Source organism: Talpa europaea (genome assembly GCF_964194135.1).
Source record: "Talpa europaea genome assembly, chromosome: 16".
NCBI classification, from domain to species: domain Eukaryota; kingdom Metazoa; phylum Chordata; class Mammalia; order Eulipotyphla; family Talpidae; genus Talpa; species Talpa europaea.
Genome location: NC_140084.1, coordinates 6,581,365 through 6,598,431, shown reverse-complemented (window position 1 = coordinate 6,598,431; position 17,067 = coordinate 6,581,365).

Here is a 17,067-nt window from a genome sequence, read left to right as displayed (position 1 = left end):
AGAAGCCGGACCGCACCCCCTGGGGACAGCCCCCCGAGGCTTCGCAGCCCCAGGCAGGATCCTACCTTTCTTCTTGGCATTCATGGTAGGTCCGGGACTGCCCCCTCCCCACCCCGCGCCTCGGCCCGGCGTCCCCGCGGACCCAGGGCCACTCGTGCCCAGCAGCTGGGCTCCGCGCCGCCGCTCGCACGGACTCTGGCTCCGGCCTCAGCTCCTCCCGGCGCCGCCCCCCGCCCAGTTCCTGCCGCCTGACTCAGCCCGGGATGGGGCGGGCCCAGCCGGACCAGGGGGCGCCCGGACCTCGGCTGCCTGGCCTCTGGGAGGGGCGACTGGGGGTTCCCCTAGGGCAGGGGGTCTTCTGCCCTGGAGTCGGGAGTGGGGGAAAGGAGTTGGGCGTGGGGGGGAATATGGAGGAAAACACAGAATGGGGGGCCTGAGGGGGGCTGGATGGAAAGCAGTTAGGAGGCGTAGAGCGGCTTTTGAGGGTGCTGAGAAGGCTGGACACGCAGAGGGCTGAAGGCAGAGAGGACTGAGAATTGGGATGCTGAGTGTGCCGAGGGTGGAGAGAGGGGCTAAGAGCGTCGGAGGAGGAGCTTGGGGAGTAGCGGGACTGGGCCAGTGAGGACAGAGTGGCCGCTGAGGAGAGGGAGGGACTGAGGTGCGGGGAGGCCCCAGCGGGAAGCCGAGACTAACTGCGTGCAGAGAGCCCCCCTGGGCCATGCCACTCACTCCCTTGAGGGCCCCAGGAGAGATCAGGTCCGTGGCCCAGCCGGGGCTGCCGCTCCAGCAGAAGCTGCATCCAAGGACTGAGGCCCCGACCTTCTGACCCCCAGCTCACACAGGCTGAATCCCCAGGTCAGCCCCTTCCCACCCCCAGTGTCTCCTTGACTATCCCTTGTCCACCTCCAGCCTGAATAGGGGCCACTCTGCCCAGGACCACTGGGCATCCCATCATGCACTTGGGTAGGTCCTGCTTCTGGATGCTCAATGCTGGCTGAGCTTGCTTCCTCCCTGAGAGAGGGGGCGGGGTGTTCAGGGGCTGCATTCCCAACCTGCACTGCCTTCTACCCCCCACTCCCACCCCTAGATTCAGATTCCAGCTGTCCTGGGATGCCAGTTTGAGAAATGCTACCCTCCTCTGCCTCGTTGAAGACCCAGCAGTATGCCCGCTAAACTGGTACCTCTGCATTTGGGTGGACTGCCCACCCAACTCTGGTCTCTCTAGCTACCCTCCATGGGAACACCCACAGGGGGACTTACCACCTACCTGACTCTGAAACGCCCCTTTCCTAAATCACAACCACACTGACCACAGACTTTAGGTTCTCTCCATCACTCCACCTCCCCTGCCTTCTACATGAGACCTCGTGAGTCCTTGACTTATTTATTCAACTACTCATCAAGTGACAACCCTATGCCAACATGTGCCAGTCACTGGAGATACAGCCTAGAATTTCACAGACACCACCCTGAGCAGAGCTCTCAATCCGCCTCTGCTTCCTTTCTCTCTGCCAGCTCCCTCCTACCTTCCCTGCACACCCTTCTCTCCAGCCTGGATCCACAGCTACCACCCCATCGCTGCCTGCTGCTGAAGTCCTGAGTGCTCTGCACTTCCCTCCCATCTGGCAGAAACCAACTCTGGGCAACCCAACTCCCAGCCTTCTCTGTACCTGCCCTCAGGCTGGTGGAGCTGCCAGGGACCCTGCCACAGCAGCTGGACTGAACCACAGAGCAATTCTCTACCTCAGCCAGGCTCTCATTTCCCACCCGAGGAAAAACGTGTCTCTCCCTCGTCATCTCTCTCCCTGATCATAGATGTGTTTCAGACTTTCTCGACAAGCTCAGGTCACTCCCACATAAAACTTGGAAACTACTCAAGTGCCCATCAGTAGATAAAGGAATGTTACACAGCACAAAGAAGGAGCTCTCTACATCGGCGTGCAACGATGTGGAGCAATTTTACAGACATGGCGTTGAGTGAAAGAGCAGGCACACAAAGGGGACATATGTCTGGTGCCCTTGATACTAGTCTATGGTCACAGAAGTCAGAACCGTAGTTACTCTTGGGGCATGCCGACTGGAAGGGGGGCGCAGGGAGCTTCTAGGGTGCTCGTTATGTTTTATTTCCTAATCTGGGTTCTATTTCCGGATCCTCTATGGGTGTGTTCCCTTGTGAAAATACACCGAGCTTACTTACACTTAGCGCTCGTAGCCTTTCTGTATGTGCATGTCAGCGTAAGGCTGGCTGTAGATAACCAACTACAAAAAGAAAAAGACTCCTCTTGTCTCTTTCCAGGTACCCCACCCTTTACCCCATTTTGATCCTTTCAGAGCCAAGTTTCTTAAAGAGATGTCTACCTGCATCTCCTGCGCACACCCACCCAGTCGTCGCTCCACCCTGTCCCCTTTCTGCGCCCATCACACTCCTGACGGTTCTAGACCAGGTCACCGGCGACCTCCCTGTGGCTGAGCCCAGACCAATGTTAGTCCTTATCTGCTCGATCTCAATAAAGCTTTTCTTTTTAACTTCGTGCTCTCTTGCTCGCTTCCCCTTCGTTCCATTGAACTCCCAGAAGCAACGCTCTCCTGGTTTTCCACCTCACTCTCTGGTTGCAACTTACTTTCCCACACAGGATCTGTCCTCCCCATCCCCAACCGGACCCTATCTGCCCCGCACCCTATCTCCCCGGCCCGGATGCATCTCCCACAGCTCAGTGCCATGGAAATGTTGCCAGCCTCCTTATCTCCCCCTCGCCCAAACTGCTCTCTGCCCCCGAGGCTTGCAAAGCCAACTGCCGGGGAAACTGGGTGAGGACACGCAGGGTGAGGGATGTGCTGAGTCTGAAGTCTCCAAAATGAATTCACTACTTTGCTCCTCGGCCCTGACCCTCTCCGGTCTTAACTTCTCCACCGGAGCTCCACCACCTCTTTACCCAGCTGTTCAAGACAGAAGCGAGGGTCATTCTGGGGGCCTCAGTCTCCGTTATTCCCACACCCACTCTGCCACCCGCTCCTGCCATCTCTGGAATCTGCCCCTCACCTCCACCACCATAGCTCGAATTTGGGACCAAGTCATCGCCAATTCTCCCCTCCAACCCTTCAGCAGCTCCCCAGGGGGCTGCCTGTCTCCACTCTGAGCCACAGGATGTGACTTGTTCTTTATCCAATAACATTGTTGCTTTTCTTAAAAATGACAGGCACCTGCCCAAAACCGGCCTTGATCCTATGTGCCAGGCACTGTCCTTAGTTAACAAACATCGTTTCATTTAATCCTGGCAACAGCCCTATGGCATAAGCCCTCCCAGCCCCACTTCACGGATGAGAGACCAGAGGCTAACTGGCTTGTGGCCCTGGCAGGACATGTTGTAACCTTTTTTTGGACTTCGGATACCCATCTGTTTAACGGGGATAACAACAGCGACTATCTCACGGGGCAGTTACGGGGCAGTTGGGAAGAAGAAATGAAATACTTGCTGCTAGAAGGAGTAACTGGGGAAGGGAAGTCCGTACGTAGGCTGGGAAGTTGGAGCGCACATGCCACCTTACCTGAGCACATGGCAGAAGTCGACTGCAGCTACTAACACTTACTAATCTGTCCGCCATTACACAGCTGGTGTGTGTCAAGGTCGGGATTGAAGCCCCAGCTGTCCAACCCCCAGATTCTAAATCTCAACGCCCTTTGTCTAACTTGGGAAAAATCCCTAGGGACCCCCAGCCCCCAAGACAATGTCCAGACCGACATGACCAACAAGGACCCTCCAGGCTCTGTCCCTCCCCTCATACCCTTCAAGCCTCCTCCCTTCCTCCCCTGCTCCCCCCCAGCTGTTTCAGCCCCTGCCACCCCCTCTGAGAACTGCACCCCCACTACTCTCAGCTTGACCAGTCCCCTCTCCTCTATGTCTTCTCGAAGTAAAACTTCTTCCTCCAGGAAGCCTGCCCTGGGTTGCTTCCTCTTAGTAGGCGCCTCAAAGCTTCCTCCCTCCGATCCCTGAGGCACCATAACTCAGTTGGCAGTTGTCCTTTGGGGTCTGTCTTCCCACCAGACTGCAAACCCTGGGGGCTGCGCCCGATCTGTTTGGCTTCCTACTACACCCGGGGGGGCTGCACCAGGCCAGGAAGGAGAGGAGCTGAGCGTGTGTGCAGGGCACCGAGGGCACTGGGTGGCCCAGGCACGGCGTCCGCAGATTCTGACCCGTTGGAACGGGAGATTTAAAATGTGTGTCCACCCTAATTCCCCTGCCCTACATACAATTTCCCCTTTCTCCCCCTGGTGGGTTGATAGTGATCCCAGTGGTGCAAATACTCCCACTGGAATCACTATCAACCCACTATCAATCACTATCAACCCACCAGGCAGGAGAAAGGGGGAGACACCAGACACTGGTGTCCACAGTGAGGACACCCGGGGATTCTGCAACTGCATGGGTAGGCTGGACTCAGAGTAGGCGGAAGGTCCCATCTGGGGACTCTGCAGAGCCCACCTGGGGCTCTGCTACCAGCAGCCCCCTAGTCCCACAGGGACCCGAAGACGAAACTGTTGGTCCATCTGCGGGACCATTTCAGGGGGTGGATAGGCAGGATCTCCCCTGCTGGGAGTGGGAGGGAAAGGGCTGAACCCCTTGAGCTAGGGAGACGCTCCACCTCAATGGTGGGACGTGGCAGGCAAGAGCCAGGGGACTCTTTGGACTCTGCAGCCCTGAAGTCCATTCTGAACCTGGAGACAACTCCGGCCCCAGCAGGGCTGGGGTCTGCGCACAGCCAGCTCAAGGCAGCTGGGAACGGAACTCTGGCCGCTTCCCTGACCTCAGATCCACTGCCCCTAACACCCCTTCACGCCCAGCCCGGCGCACTGGTGCGGGGCAAGGGGTCCCTCCACTTTCTCTGCCCAGCGCCGGGGTGTGCGCCGCCCGCCGGCTGGCAGGGAGTCCCCAGCCGAGCCCCGCCCCGCCCCGGGGCCGCCCCCGGCCGAGGTAAACAGACGCTAAAAATAATCCGGGCGAGGGGCGGCTGCAGGGGAGAAAGGGGTCCCTCCTAAGTCTGCCCCTGTCACCATGGCAACTGCCCCAAACTCGGCTCCTGACGTCATGTCGCAGCTGCCCGAGCGCGGAGGGAGGGGGTTCGGCGCGGTCCTGGACCCCCCACCCCGGAATCGGGCGGAGGCTGCCGGGTGGCCTCACTTCCTGCCGGCCCCCTCCTGAGTCAGCTGGTCGCATTCCCGGCCGGGCACGCTGGCAGCCGGGCGGGCTCCGCGCCTCGGGCGGGCCCAGGGGGGCGACTCACCCCCGGGGGGCGACCGTGGCTCGGGCGCGCCCTCTCGGATGGGGACCCAGTCCGCGCGCAGCCTGCTCGCCCCCCTGGCCTTTATCCAAGTCCTTGCCCTCGTCTCGGGCTCCGGCCCCTTAGGCCCCAGAACCGGGAGGAGGGGTTGGAAGTGGCAGCCAAATCCAGTCCCCTTGTGCCTGGAGGATTTGTTTCCTCACTCTCCAGTTCTCGTGCCCTGTGTCCCACCCTCTGTCCCCCTCCATCCGCTGGGGTGGGGAGGAGACAGGTAAGACCTCAGACAGGGATCCAGTTCCCACCCCTCCACGAGCCAGCTGTGTGACCTTGAGAATATTGCTTCACCTCTCTGGGCCTGCTTCTGCGGCATATGGTCGGCACCCTCCCCCGAAGCTGTGCAGGCACACGCCCCCCGGGCCCAGGTGCGGCCCTGCAGGTGGTGGCCAAGGCACCAGATCGCCCTATGAGGCTGCCCACGGCCCCTGCACCGCGGCCTGGACACACACTGGGGAAAACCCCCGGGACCCGACTGGGAAGGCCGGCCCCAGGCCTCCTCGCAGGGGAGCGGAGGGCAGGGGGTGCTGCAGGCGGACTTGGCCGGAATCCCTCAGCAGCCCCTTCCCCAAACCAGTTCTGCAGGGCGCTCCCGCCTGGGAGACCCCACAGCGGCCTCCATTTGCAGGGGCAGAGTCTTTCCCCCGCTCCACGATCGGCTCCGGCTCCGGCTGCGCCAGGTTGGGTCGGAGAATCCAGCCCCAGGCCAGGCACGTCCACCTCGGCCGGGCCCCAGGGCGCAGGCCGGCGGCGGGGCCAGGACGGTGACCTCGCCCGGGGCCGGCCGGCGCCCTCGTCGCCCCCTCCCCTCGCCCGGCCCTGCGTCCCCGCGGGGGGCGGCCGGGGCTCCGCTCCGAGCGCCCGTGCCGGGGTCCGGCTGGCGTCCAGGGCCCGCCCTCGGGCCTGGCGCACCCCGGAGCCCCGGGCACGGCCTCGCGGGCCAGGCCGTGGGAGGTGAGGCGGCGCCGGGCGCGGCAGGCCCGGAGGCAGCGGCTTTTGTGGAGCGAGGCTGCGCCCCGGCGCGGGGGGAGGGGAGAGGGGCCGCGGCGCGGCCGGGGCCGGGGCTCGGCGGCGCGGGGAGCAGATCCGGGGGCGCTGGGGCGGCGCCCGCGGGGAGGCCCCGCGCCGCCGCGCCCGCCCCCGCCCGGCCGGGCCCCGGGGACACTCACATGGCTGCGCCGGCCGCGGGACCTCGCGCTCCCCGTGCGCTCGCCGCTCGCCGCCCGGCCTGGTCGCGCCGCGCCGCTCCGCTCCGCTGCTGTCGCCGCCGCCGGCGCCCGCCCCTCCCTCCGCCCCGTCGCCCGGCAGCCCCGCTCCTCCCCCGGCCCGCCGGGCCCCACCCCTGCGCTCCCGCGGCCGGGCACCCCGGAGGCGCCCACGGCTCGCTCCGCCCTCTTGGGTAACGGGGCAAGCCGGTGACCCGCGCAGGCAGCCGCTCGCGGCGGGGCGGGGGCCGCGGAGGGCGCGGGGGCGCTGGGAATTCTCCGCGCTCGGGATCCGCGGGAACAGGGCGACTTTCCGGAGTCGCCCCCCAAAGCAATACCCTCCCTTCCCACGCAGACCCTCCAGAAGTGTCCCACAGTAACCCCTCGCTGCCCTATAGAGGCCTAAACGGGCTCCTCAGCCCGCACTTGAGACCCCCCGAAACACTGCTGGCTTGGGTTGGCCGGGAAAGATCAGGGCCGGTTAGGGGGAGGGGAACAGGGAAGGCTGAGTCTGCCCATCCCACACCTCCTGGGTCCAGAGGCTGCCTTCAACTCTTCCTCCGGGGCCAGCCTCCGTTTCCCTGCTGTGGGGGGAGGGGGGACAGGCGGCCCCGGCTGCTACCTTCTGGCCCTTTGGTCAGCAAGTCGGGGCTCTTGTCCAGGCACAGGATTCATCACTCACTGGATACTGGCTGCTGGGGCGGCGCGGGCCTTGCTTTCTGAGCCTGTCCATGTGTGTTGGTGCTTGCAGGATCTGGGCACCCAGGCTTGGGGTATATATTAGCCAAAGGGCCAGGCGGGGCTGAGCACAGACCCTATGTTGGGGTAAAAGGGCAGCGCCACCTGCCACCCACCCCTCCCAGCAACATGACGCTGCTGGCCCTCTCCAACCTTGAAATCTGGACCACCACCCTTCAGGCTTCACTCCTGCAGCCCTTCACCTTGAGAAGGACCATCGTGCCTTACAGTGGTTGGAGGAACTTGAAGAGGTTCCTGAATATTGGCCTCCTTACCTCCTGAGGGTTGGCCTTGAGGTCCCTCAGATGGGGGCTGACAGTGGCCTCAAGGGTATTGACATCCTCTCCCTCACCAGCTCCTCCCAGAGACACATCTTACCCTCTTCCAGCTCTCCCCACTCTCCAGCGCCTCTGCCAGTTTCCCTAGCAGCACCCCTTCACTGTAGTGCTTAAACCTGGGCTTGCCTCCAGGGACTGGCTTGCTTTTTTTTCCCTCACTCTAAGCGAAGCAGACCTCTCCTGTCTCGCCCGCTGCTCCCCTCAGCAGTGTATTTCAGTCAGTCTGCCTGTTCTGTTCCCCACTCTGTCTCTGGTGGATCCTCTCCCCCATGCATCTCTGGCCTGTACCCCAGCTCTTGTATGCATAAATAAATAAATCTTTAAAAAAAAAATGGAGGCTTCCGTCACCCTACCCCACAACCCTCGGGGCTACAGTTCTCTGGTCTGCAACTTCACCCCTACTTCTCTGTGAAGGAACAGAATAGAAGTCTGTCTCCACACAGTGTTCAGATTCATTCATTCATTCACTCACTGCTATTCAGCAAGCATATGTGGAACCTGCTGTATGCCTGGCAGCAGTGGGGCCAGAGATGAGTCCACCCCAGGCCTTGCCTAGAGGGGCTCACAGTCAGGAAAGGCCTGTTTAAGGCAGCGACACTGGAGCTGAGACCTGGAGCTAAGACAGGGAAGCAGTCATGGAACCACCCAGAAGAAAAAGTATTTCAGGTAGAGGGAATGACAGGATCAATGGTGCGGAGGTGGGAATGAGCTTGCTTTGTCCAAGCCACGTGCCCCGAGGGGAAAGAGAGATGGCGGGGTCAGGCAGGGGAGGGGAGGAGGGTTTTATATCTCCACATAGGGGAAGGGGCTCAGCGCAGACGACACCGGGGAGTGAGAAAGCACCAGGACAGCCTCTGTTCTGCCTCTTGGGCCTCGGGAGCTGTCAGGAGGCTCATCATTTGCTCCTACTGACTGGGACTCTGGGCATTGTAGTTCCATCTGGTTTGATTTTCTTCTTTGCATTTACACACACAGAGGCTGGTGTGCAATGAATGTGCTATTTTCAAAGAAACATGGTCATTACTCATCAGGGCATTTACAGGTGGCCCTCAGCTGGTAAGTCTGCATTTCTAGTCCAGGGTGGCCAGGCTGGGCAGGTGACTTCCCTGGGGCCTCTGTCCCGGGGCTGGAGGCCAGGATTTCTCTCCACTGTCCCCGCTGGCCCAGCTTTGGCCTCCAGGGGGAGCTGGGAGCTGGCCTGCTCTGGGCTGACTGGACAAGGGGTGGGGTGACTGTGTCCCCAGGCTGGGCCAGGCGTCCTTCCTTCCTTCCTGACTCCTTTCTCCTAAATGACAAGTGGGAGGGACGGCCTTGCCTCTCCCAGATCATGGGATGCCTTGCTCCCCTGGGGCCCCTTCAGGCCTGGCTCCCTGACAAAGACTGTGTCTGTGTAGTTTATTTCTGCGAGTTCCTACAGCTCAGACTCTTCTGACAGACTTGGAGGGTGTCATAGTTGGCAGGGTTCTGGCCACGGGGAGAGGGAATGGCGGCATCTGGAAATGCCCTCCATCCCTGGGATCCCCAAACGGGCCCTTGGCCTGCCCCAGTTAAAACCAAGGCCAGAGATGGTCTTTGGCGCCACCGTGTGGGGAGCACCCACACTGCAGCTACAGGCTTCACAAAACAGCTCCCCACTCACGGGGTTCACCCTGACGCCAAGTAGTGTTTTTGTGAATGAATAGTTACTGGAGAGTGCAGTGCACAATCTCTGCAAGCCTCTGTGGTGGCCCTGATCACGTTCAGGCCTGTCCCAGGTGACGGTCACTGGGCACCTCCTCCACACGCTGGCATGCTCCCTGACCATGCTCCCTGACCCTCCCGTTGGCAGCTCTCTCCTCCTCCCAGCCCCTCCAGGTGTGATCCACAGGAGGCATGCAGAAGATCCTTGACCCCTTTGACACTCCTTCTGGCTTCTGTGACCTCTCCTCTTGGATTTCTAGCTGTTTCACTGGCTCTTTTTCGGTGCCAGTCTTCTGGCCTGGGCCTTCATACTTCCCCAGGCCACCACCAAAATTTACTTGGCTTTGTTCCTGTCTGCATGGCGATGACTTGAGTCTTGGTGCCCCTGTCTCTTGCTTCATTTTTCCTCCCTAGGATGAACCTTGTGTGATGTCAACCTCATCTCCCTCTCTCAGAACTTCCCCCCTCCTGGGTGTGGTAACCTTTCCCCTGACACTCCATCAGCCAGCAGGTCACCCACCCTGTTCTCTCCACTCCCTCGACCCAAACACCACCTGCACCTCCTGTCTGACCTTTTACTGTCCTCATCTTCACCGTCTGCCTTCTCCACAGGGCAGCTGAGTGGTCTCTGCATGTCAGACCCTGTCCCTCCTCACTGTCCCCCCCCCCCCCAGCTCTTCCTCTATGGCCAGTTCCTCCCTCAGATGTCCTAGCTCCTGGCTGGACCGAACAACTTCGTTCCCAAATACACCCACCTACCCACACTGAGCCTTTGACAGACTCTTTTGTGCATCTTTTCCTTCTTTTATTTCCTTATTTTTTATTTTTTATTTATACAATAGCTGGGGTATAGGCCAGAGGTGCGGGAGGGTGAGGGGATTCACCAGAGACATAGTGGGGAGCAGAACAGGCAGACAGACTGAAAGAACTGCTGAGGGGAGCAGTGGGTGAGACAGGAGAGGTCTGCCGCACCATGTGGGTAGCTCCCTGGCCGGCTGGGAATGGAACCCGCGCTGCAGAAGCTGCGGACAGCTTCACAGCACTGCGCTCAAGCCAGGGAGGCCTGATTTTTTTTTTTTAAAGATTTATTTATGCCTACAAGAGCTGAGGTGTAGACCAGAGATATGGGGGGTGGGGGGGGGCAGAGGGGAGGCGTGGTGGTGAGAGGATTCACCAGAGACAGAATAGGGAGCAGAACAGACAGATCCACTGAAATACACTGCTGAGGGGAGCAGCAGGCAAGACAGAAGAGGTCTGCTATGCCATGTGGGTCACCTCCTTGGCTGGGGATCGAACTCGTGCTGCTGTGGCTGCAGATAACTTCATAGTGCTACATTTTAACCCCTGAGCCACCAGGGAGGCCCCCATCTTTTCCTACTTTCCTTCACCTGGCTAGCTCCTGTCCAGATTTCAGGCCTCAGCTCAGACCTCCTTCCTTTGGAATAGCTGCCCTGGAGCCCAGGCTAGGTCAGGAACCTCCCCCTTTCTCTGAAAGGGCCACCTGGTCCTGTCCCAGGCTCCAGGCATCAAGGGCAGATCTCGGTCCAGTTACGTGACTACTTGACTCTCAGACTCAGAGGACTAGATCCCAAAGTCACTGAGTTCAAGAGCAAGGCTCTGCATATCAGAGGATCATCACAGTGACCAGTGGACAAGTTGAATTGGGACCCAAGACTCTTACCTTCCCCTCCAGGACTCCCCTGCTCCCCTAGAGGCCATCGTGAGCTGAGTCAGGACCCCTGAAGGCTCAAAGAACCTTCATCAGCAGAAAGCTGGCTTGCTTCTGGCCTCAGGGGGAAGGCAGCCATCGGCCCAGGCTCTGGAAAGCCCAGTGAGCTGGTAGAGGTGTCCCAGGAAGGGGACTGGAGGCAGGTGACCCTAGGCCAGTACATCTAACGAAGGGATTTAATGAGACTCCCTTCTCCCACAGAGCTGTGCGACAGGAGTGTGGTCTGATGTCATGCAGGGAGGGCCTGAATTCCTGAAGGGTGGTGGGAGCAGCCGGTAGGGCCCCGGGGTTAATTATTTCCAACGTCACTCAGAAGGGAATGTGCTGACTCCCAGCCTCAGCATCTCAAGGTCTCTCGATGCCTGGATCTCTCCAGACTCAGGCTGCTTCCCACCAGAGACACCTGCAGATAAGCTTGGGATTCCATTAGGCCTCACCTTCCTTGACCTACTCCAGCCCCAAGAGCCTCCTGACTCTCCCCTGAGACTGCCCTGTGGGGGTCCCCCCGTCCCCCGGGCCTCTGCTCTTGCTGTATGCCATGGCTGGGCCTAGCTCATATGCTCAGGAATTGAATTGCTCTGTAAATAAACAAGAAGGGCCAAGCAGGCTGCTGGCATTTAGAGATGTGCCTCCCTACACGTAAGCAAACAAATAACCCAAAATGGGGAAGAGAAAGGACCCATCCAGTCTTTCCTGATCTCTCCCCAAAATGACCTTTCTCTTCTCCCAAACAGCCCTGCTGTGCTCCAGGCTTTTGCCTGAAATTTAACCCGACTTTCTTCATATCTGGACAATCCTACTCTAAGTGTCAAGAAGCCTTCTAGGAGAAACAGAGAAATGGAAAGCTAGTCCCTGATCACAGATTGGAAGCTAACATTGTTAAAATGTCATCTACCCAAGCCATATACAGGTTCAGTGCAATCCATGTCAAAGTTTCAATGGCATTCTTCAAAGAAATAGAACAGACATTACTCAAATTCATATAGAACCACAAAAGACCCCAGACAGCCTAAGCAACCCTGACAAAAAAGAAGAATGATGCTATCACATGCCCAGACTTCATGCTGCAATGCTACAGTGATAAAAACAGCGTGATCGTGGAACAGAAATGGATACACAGACCAATGGCGTAGAATTGAGAGCCCAGAAGTAAACCCACACACCTACGGTTAATCTAAGAAAAAGGCACTAAGAGAATATACCGGAGAAAGGAAAGTGTCTTCAATAAATGGTGCTGGGAAATCTGGACAGCCGCAGGCAGGAAAATGACACTAGACTACTGTCTTACATGGTATACAAGAATTAACTAAAAATTAATTAAAGAGTTAAATGTAAAACCAGAACCTATAAAATACATAAAAGACAGAGGCAAAACACTCCAAGACATTGGCTTCTGTGATGTTTTCGTAGATTCATCTCCAATGGCAAGAGGAACAAGAGAATATTAACACATGGTGCTACATCAAAGATTCTGCAGCTTGATAGCACTGTCCTTAACCCTGGCGCCACCAGGAAGGCCCAATAAATAAATCTTTACAAAAAAAAAAAAAGGACCTCTCTGGTGGCACAAGGGGTTAAGCACAGCACTATGAAGCTATCCTCAGTCTCTACAGCATGAGTTCAATTCCCGGGGGCCAGGGAGCTACCCACATGGCACAGCAGACCTCTCCTGTCTTGCCCTCTGCTCTCCTCAGCAGTGTATTTCAGTCAATCTGCCTGTTCTGCGCCCTGCTCTGTCTCTGGTGAGTCCTCTCACCCCCTGCACCTCTGGCCTGTACCCCAGTTCTTGTATGCATGAATAACTAAATCTTTAAAAAGGAAAAAAAAGGTTCTGCACAGCACAGCCAAAGAAAGACAATCATTAAAAGAAAGACACCCGCCCGGAATGGGAGAAAATATTTGCACATCATACATCTGCCAAGGGGCTAATATCCATGATCTACAAAATACTCACACAACTCAACAAAAGGAAAACAAATAACATGATCAAAATATGGGCGGACGAGCTAAACAGACACTTTTCCAAAGAAAACATACAACTGGCCAACAGGCACATGAAAAAACACTCATCATCAAGTACATCAGGGAAATGCAAATCAAGACCGCACTGAGATACAATCTCACGCCCCTGAGGACGGCTTCAAAAAGACCAGACAGAGCAGTGCTGGCCCCTGCCCTGCTGGGGGCCGTGCACGCTGGCCCGCCCCTGTGGAAAACAAGATTCCCAAAAGATTCAAAATATATTTTTCGTACAATCCAGCAATACGAGTCTAAGGTATGTAACCAAAGAATGCAAAGACACTAATTGGAAGGGACAGATACACTCCTCTGTTTATTGCAGCACTATTTACAATAACCAAGTATGGAGACAACCTCAGTGCCCAAAGAGAGATGAGAGTGTTAGGAAGATGTGGTCTATAGTCACAACGGACCCCTACTCAGCTTAAAAAAAAAAAAAGATGAATTCTTGCCATTTGCAACAACATGGATGGAACTGGAGGGGATGACGCGAAGCAAAACAAGTCAGAGGAGAAAGACAAATATCCTGTGGTTTCACTTGCATGGGGAATCTACAGGGGAAAAAAGCAAAAGGAAAGATAGGCCCAAACCAGTAACAAGCCATAGAAATCTCACTGCAGGGGCCTCCCTTGTGGTGCAAGGGGTTAAGCACCACACTATGAATCTGTCTGCAGCCTCTGCAACACGAGTTCGATCCCCGGCCAGGGAGCTACCAACACGGCACAGCAGATCTCTCCTGTCTCACCTGCTGCTCCCCTCAGCAGTGTACTTTGATCAATCTGCCTGTTCTGCTCCCCACTCTGTCTCTGGAGAATCTTCTCACCCCCGCTATACTTCTGGCCTGTACCCCAGTCCTTGTATGCATAAATAATCTTAAAAAAAAAAGAAATCTGACTGCAGAATTAAGGCTCAAGGACGGGAGGGGGGAGAGCAAAGTGTGGAGGAGGCACAGTGGGTATGGTTGAGGACTGTGGGTGTCTTGGTGCTGGGTGTGGGGTGGTAACATGCCCCTGAATCGTATGCGGTGTTGTTAACCAATGGTACCGCAATAGATTTTGTTTTAAAGAAAGAAACCCTCGAGGAGCCTGTTTATGTGCAGGGGCCCGTTCCCACACGCGCATGTGCATGTAGGCTCCCTCACACCAACAAGCAATTCTTGGACACCACCAGGCTGTCCAAGAATTCGACTCATTCATGACACTGTCTACTGGGAACTAGCATCAGGTTCCACAGGATGGGGGCTTGGTCTCCCAAAACCTCACTATACTTCAGATGCGGGTCACAAGTCCAGCCTGCACCTGGGCTTCTGACCAACTGCAGATTGTAGCTTCCCACTGCCTCCTCAGACTGTAGGTACAGTTGGAGGTTATTATTACCGGTGCTTCTGATGCCCTCTTCAGGTTCAATTAACTTGCTAGAGCAGCGCCAGAACTCAGGAAGCTCATTTACTACCATATCACTTACTTACTACGAAGGATATAACTCAAGAACTGTCAGGGTGAAGAGATGCCACGAGCACGTCGTGGGGAACAGGCCAAGTGCGTCCACGCCCTCTGGTCTTTGGCGCCACCTTGTGGGGAGTATCTACACTGCAGCTGCAGGATTCTCAAATTAGTGCCCAACTCTCCCCAAATCGCCTTGCGTTCACCAAGCTGGAATCTCTCCCAAGCCTCTCCCTCTTGGACTGGATGGAGGCTTCATTACGTGGGCACGATGATTACATCATTGGGCATTGGCAAGTGAACTCAACCTCCAACCACTCTCCCCTCCCCAAATGTCTGGGTGTGGGGCTGAAGCTCCAAACCTCTCATCATCTGTCTGGTTTCCCTGGCAACCAGCTCCCCCCTCAGGTATTTTCCCAAAAGTCACCTCCTTAGCCTAACAAGAGACACCGTTAACATTCTCAGCACTTAGGAAATTCCAAAGTTTTGGGGAGCTGTGAGCAGGAATTATGGGTGAAGATCAAATAGGTATGAGAAATAGATTTCTCTAAGTGAATGACCAGATACATCTATTTCTTCTAAGTCAGAATATTGCAGATCCGCACCTGCAGATTGCAGTAGCTTCACAATCCCAAAGCCATATCACTTACCACAGGCGATGGCTTGCTCCATGGCTCTGCAGTACAGGGGATCATGGCGCCCACCACAGGAACTTGAGGTGCTCAGTACTTTTATGGAGGATGAATGACTGTGAATACTGGGGTATGTCCCCCTCCTCTGAAGGTGTCTCTTCCATTATTCTAAATTGTCGAAACACACAGGCTCTACTTGGGCTGGTTCCTGGCCATTTCTCTAGTCTTTTCTCACACTTGTTTTTCTCCCCGAGTTCCCACAAGAGCATAGTAGCTTGACATTTTCACATTGAAGCTGAAAACTTTCCCCAAGCTTCCTCCTTGCTTATTTCCTGGCATCTGCTTTCCAGCTCTCTTGGCTCCTAAAGCCAGTGACTCATTTACTGAGCCAGGAGTCTCTTCTCCACAGGGATTTCTTGCAGGAAACGTGAGAAGAGCAGGTGACATGTCTTTCACTCCCACCCTTCTCAGTCCTGGCTTTTTTTGTCTAGAACCCAGGTGTGTTGTATGGTGACAGGCAGTAGAATTGCTGGGTTTTTCCCAGGAGGTGAGCAGCAGCTCTCATGAGCCAGGGCCCTTGTACCCCTATGGTGTCTGCAGTGTTTCCAAGATCCTCAACCTCTGGGCTGTGTCCACTAGGGCGCAAAATCACCTTTGTTTCTTGTTAAGCTACCACATGATGATGAGCTCTGGCTCTTTCTGGAAATCTAGAACGCTGTAGGAATATTTCTAATGCATTTTCAGAATACCATCCTTCTCCTCCTTCCTGGCCACCATTAATTTCTGGTGGTGGCCAGAAATACACACACACAACAACAACAAAATTTCTAAGCTGCAATAATTAAAAATGTTCTGAATGCAAATTATAGTTTGCAGCCTATACTGAGGCAGCCTTCATATCCGTTGTCTCTGGAGGGAGTTTTCATGTGGAATGGGAGGGAAATTGTTCCTACCTCACCCACACTCAGCCAGGTGACCTGAGTGTGCGAGTGTGCAAGCCTGTGTGAGCCACCAGAAGTCTGTCGCAGCTGGATTGGGGGGGTGGATTTAGGGATGGCTGTGACACCGGAATGAAGGATAGTACGTGCCATCTCAGTGGGTGTTTGAATGATGGCCAGGCTAAGGTTTGTGTGGAGATCCTATGGTTGTCAAAGGCGCTGCTTGAATAAAAAACACTATGCAAATTGGCCAGTAAAACAAAGCAAAAACTGGCTAGTGGACAGTGAATGAACCAGACTTTAATGAACAACTCCAGCAATCTGTTATCCTTACCGTCATTATCATCATCATCAGTAACGTACAGGAACAACAGCCATCAACATGTACCAGACATAGCTGCGTGTGTGCGCATGCACACACACACACACACACACACACACACCAGTCTCACAGTGTGTGAAAAGTCAAGGCAGTCTTAGATCCTTGGGTCCTCTATTCTGCATGGCTCTTGGAAACTTTCACGCAGGATGTATTTTGTAGGATTCAGTGCAAAATAAAAATGCAGAGCACTTTGTTTAATATTATTATGAATTTCAAGATGGTGACAGGAAAGAATTACACGGCCGTGGGACCTTCTGAGCAGGAAGCCCTATGTGACTGCACACCTCTCCGGCCCATGGAGCAGGACCTGGCTTCGCCTCTGGAACTCTTGGGGCATTGCCCAAGCTTCAGTTCCTTGGGACGACTTCCCTGCACAGCTGGGGGTGCAGGGTAAGAACAGATCATTTTCAGTTTGTCTCCTCCACATCAAGACAATGCCTCCTGACACCAAGCTTGGACATTCTCCCCTTCCATTAGTCATTTGCTGAGTGTCCCACATGCGGGGGTGTAAGCTGAGTGAGCGGCATCAGGACAAGTGGTAATTTGAGCCACTGGTCCACAGAGATTACTTTTACTGTCTGGACCCGCCTCAGCTTGATCTGGCACACGCAACTGTAAATAATGATGGCCTGC